The following is a 4,888-nucleotide window of genomic DNA, read 5'->3' as shown; positions in this document are numbered from 1 at the left end:
GGGGGGGTGAAGTGCTGGACGAGCCCAGTGTCACGGGGTTTTTCGCCGGCCTGACTACACACTACTGTTCTATAGCCGACACCACCAAGATCAACCAGCATAGCTACGCGTACCAGTTGTTGGGGCTGGACAATGTCTGACACTAGGCTCGTCCAGCATCGCACCCCCTCCACCATGCGACGCCCGTCCCGTGCCACGTCAGCGACAAGACGCCAAGGATCCACCGTCACACGAATCCCACACCGCGCAATCCGCCTAGGGGTTAGTTTGTTCGTTCAGAAGCTCGTTCATTCGTTCGTCGGGGGCTTACCCAACGGAATTGTGCGGCCGTCCCTGGACCCACGTGGATCATCTGGATGAACCAGTGTGGCGCAGCAGGGAATCAAGTTATTGTCACTTGTTCCTGCCCGTCACATGGTCGGCCCATTGATGCTTGAAGCCACGCAGAATGACTTCGTGCACCGGGCGAGACTGATGTGAAACTGCCACCTATTTGATATTTGACCAATCATATCGTGTTATCACGCTAAGTGCGTGATACTACGTATTAATAGTATGTTGGCAAACGACAGAACGATCGCCCAATCGAAATCCTCTCACATCGGTCATCCAATCAAAACGAGACTTGATGTCGGTTACCCAATCCCCATCCAGAAATGTGTCGGTTCGATGTCAGATGCTACCTACATGTCGGAACCAGCAGAATTGTGTTAGCCTTACCCCTAAATAACTTTGATTGGTCAAAATAATGTAAGATAAGTTACTTATACAATATTGATTGGTCAAAATGGTGTAAGATAAATTACTTCTACAATATGATAGGTAGAGATAGATAATAGAGGCCATTTATTGGCCAAAATTAGAGCATACAAGTACTATTGTGCTTTGCACTTGTTTTGGCGTCGGTTGTTTTACGTGGCTAAAAGAGTGGTACTGCTGCTGTAACTGTGTTACAAAGTTAAATAAATACCTGGTGTTTTAGCTAATTCACTGGGGTTTTATAAATGCCAAATAACTCTGAGCAATAATAATCACATGTGATGCTGAAGGGACCAAAACACCTTGGCTATTAATTCCATCGCGTAGTACACGCTACCTGCATGTACTATGCGATGGAACAAGAAGATGGCGTGGTTTTCTACGATGTGGCACCAAAAGTGTACATCGCTGTACGGTAGAACTCCGGCGCTTGTCCTCGCTGTGTGTTATTTGTAATATCAAAAGTTGTTCATGGTGACCAGTGAATTGTGCAATTTGGTCCCGAGAATAGCAGATATAACTTCGATTTGCACTTTTCAAATGTGCAAAAGCGAGGGAGTTGCATAAATGACCTCCCTATAATTACATTCTGTAACGAAAGACATCCTAAATCACGGTACGGATTAAGGTGATTCATGTAATTTCCACCCACCATGTAATTTCCGCCCAGTTGGCAGCCAATCACAATCATTAAACGGTGATGATTGGATAAAATGAGGTACTCAGGTAAATAATACCCTTAGCATTTAATATTTTCATTCTTTGACAACTCATTTAATCTCATAATAACAATGACTTCTAAATTAAATACCTTGTACACTTTATAAAGATTACTATTTTAATAGTAATCTTTATACCATCGAAATTCTCAGAACTTCTTAAAAGAAGTTCTGAGAATTTCGATGGTCAAATCTGTCATACATTATTCAAGTCAAACACCTGAGCGGAATTTACATTTACATAGGAAAACTACAGAATTGTAAAATTCGTCGAGCAAAAGGACAAGCGATATAACGATGGACCCTGCATAAACTAATAAAGCTCCTCACGACCTTGAGAATGCATGTTTTTGCAGCCTCATCACACACACGGACGCGACTTCAAAAGTACGACAAGCTGGGAGGAAATTGCATGAAACACTGGGGTCGATGTAACAAACACCCAGGTTTATGGTGTGAATAGCCAAAATGAGTGAAAAGCACAATAAGTGCGGTCGGAATATTGATAATATTCATCGATAGTAGGGAACCGAGTTTGTTGTGGGGGAATTAGTCGCAAATTCGCTCTGATGTTAGATGGGAAATGTCTAAGCATTACATCATAAAAGTGGGACGTGGGGGAAGCCCCTGGGAAGAGCCTCAGTCTCCCCTAGTACCAAGAAGCGAAACGAACGTCCGACCAACCCTGCCAGACTACCAGTATTGAACGTTAGTCGAGGCCGTTGAAAGGGGGGATGTGGCCACCGTCGCGACGCTGACAAGCTCCCATCCCCCCATCAATCTCAAACAAGAACAACACGTACGAATGTTCTCAAGGCTTTCTCAGTGGCTCCAAATGTGTGGACGCTTTTGGAAGTCTTTCAACGAACTCCACGCTGCGGGGACTGCGTCATTCGAACACGGAGCTGCTCCATCCACTGTGGCGTGCATTCTCGAGCGGTCCAGTCAAGGCAATCGATCGTGTTTCCATTCGTGAAAGGAGCTGCACTTGGCGACGTAATCCCGAAACTTCCCCTTTGAAATACTTGCTGGTACCGCATAAATACCTCGCGGATTACAATGTCCTTCTTTCTTTACATGGCAGTCAAGACGAACGACGAAGAGTTTGCCCTATCTACGACATCTATTGATGGATGTCGTTCAAATGTTCAAACCTTCGTGGCAGATTTCGAGGCATTGTGTGAGCCACTCTTCAAGCCTCCAACGTCCACGTTAATGCGAGCAACACTCAAGTTGGTGGGGCTGTCAAAGGTGTGGCGACGACGTTGCGGTACCGCTCACGCACGTTGTACTTGGACGATTCAGGCCACCATCTACGGAGTGTGACAAGTGGTGAAATTGGTGGCCGTGCATTTCCCCCTGGCTGCTTGGGACGCGGCTCTATTTTGCGAGTGCATTAGCAAGGCTTCATACTCGACGGTGTGGTGGGAATTGTATAAATGCCACGAAGCCATTCACCTTGACATCCACAAGTTCTATGACGCAATCCAAGCTTGAGACGCCGCGTTGGTACGTTTTGAATTGGCCTCAGAACGATTCGATCCAAAATAGTCCATGGGGCCTCTTGCGGTCATGACGAGTTCGGGGGATACTGAGCTCGTCAACCCCATCCCAGGCCTCGAAACCCTTCGACGACACGATGAAAACCATGTCCTTGAAGAGGCTGAAGTTTATTGCACACTTGTGAGCATAGAGGGGAAGTAGAGGCATGGCATATCTTTGGGAGTGGGGTTGAGCCCAAACAACCTCCGACGCTCTGTGGAAGTTGCCACAAAAGTCAAAAACTCCGGTGGTGAACTATCTGCTAACGATCGTTCCACCCTTGGCAACCAACACGGACGACGAAGGGCTTCCCTTGACTGGACGCGAGGACTTTTGCACTGTTGGCGCTACCACAGTCGACCAAGTGGTAGGAATACTTGAACTCGCGGGGGTACGACCTACATACATCAGCGACTTCTCAACTTTTGCTAACGTCGCGTATGAAGACGTCATGGGCGTTTTCAAAAGCCCCGATAGTGTCGAAATGGGTCCAGAGTGCGATTCTGTTTGACATGCGCGGGGGTACCTGAATGTCTCGACGTGCGGTGGCCGAACCTGGTGCGAAAAGTGGTATTTGTCCAATGCCTCGACGCTTCATAAGGAAATCTGTGATTCATACGCGATTCATATGGAAATCTCGATTCATATGAAAATCTCGATATGTGGCGGGAATTGAGCCAGCGCTACAAATGGGATGTGACGTGGCAGAACGTCAAAGTGTCCCATCTCGTACAGCGTTGCCAGGTTTGGACCACTATTGGCTCGCACAATGCGCTCCACATGCGACTGGAACGCTACAAGGCAGTCAGTCGGGCCTTTCACTTCATGTGGTTCCGATCACAAATCCAATTAGTGTGTGTATTCGTCATGACTTACTATTGTAGCCGAGATTCCAGAAACCTGTTAAGAATATGATGTTGTACCTTGAACAAATCCCGCCGTGTTGCCATTACGAAATCTATCTAAGTGTCCAGACCCCTCGTTCTGCTTGGATGTACAGTAAGAGCAAGCCCCTATGACTATAGTTGGCAACGCAAGCTTACTGTCAATCACACAGAAATAAGAACCGAGTCAACATCAACCATAATTATTAACACCCTGTTGAAAGGCACAACTAAACCTTGCAAAGGCGGTGTTTACGAACAGACTATTCGTTTTGATGTCTCGAGCCCAGTCAAGTCAGTTGTATTTCCACGCACTGTCGCCTACATGACCAAGAAGCGAAACAAGTGTCGCAAAAGCCCCTGTCAAGCCTACTCTCAGGTCGTAGCCGAGGCCATTGCAAGAAGAGATGTGGCCTCAAGCGCGGACAGTTGACGAGTACTAGTATTGCCATCGTCTATGACCATGTGATTTCCGACTCGATGATTTTGAGGATCGGTGCAGTCTTCAACAAGCTCCAAGCATTGCAATATTGTTGATGCGACCGAACGCAGAGTGATGGAGATGTGCTGTCGCTGCATGTCGTTCGTTCGTATTTGCAGGTGGCGAGTGTAAGCTTATGGTACATGATTCGTTACTAGTACCACTGCATGGATACATCATTCATACATTACCCACTAATACAACTGCATGCAATGAAAAGTATCATCCTTTGTACATTGCATGTATGGGAGAAACCATCGCCGCTGTTGTTGGCGTTCAAACAAGGACAAGTGGAAGTCGTTCAAATGCTGTTGGCGATCCCTGGCATGTTATTGAATGGATGGAAGTCGTTCAAATGCTGTTGGCGATCCCTGGCATGTTATTGAATGGATGGACGCGACGAGGTGGTGCTGCAGTAATACGATGTAGTTGTCTTATGTGTCACGAATCAAGCATGTGTGTAATGTTGTCAATAATCTATTATAACGTTACTCTTGTGATTT

Source organism: Aphanomyces astaci (genome assembly GCF_000520075.1).
Source record: "Aphanomyces astaci strain APO3 unplaced genomic scaffold supercont1.52, whole genome shotgun sequence".
NCBI lineage: Eukaryota > Oomycota > Saprolegniomycetes > Saprolegniales > Verrucalvaceae > Aphanomyces > Aphanomyces astaci.
This window is presented reverse-complemented; position numbering follows the sequence as displayed.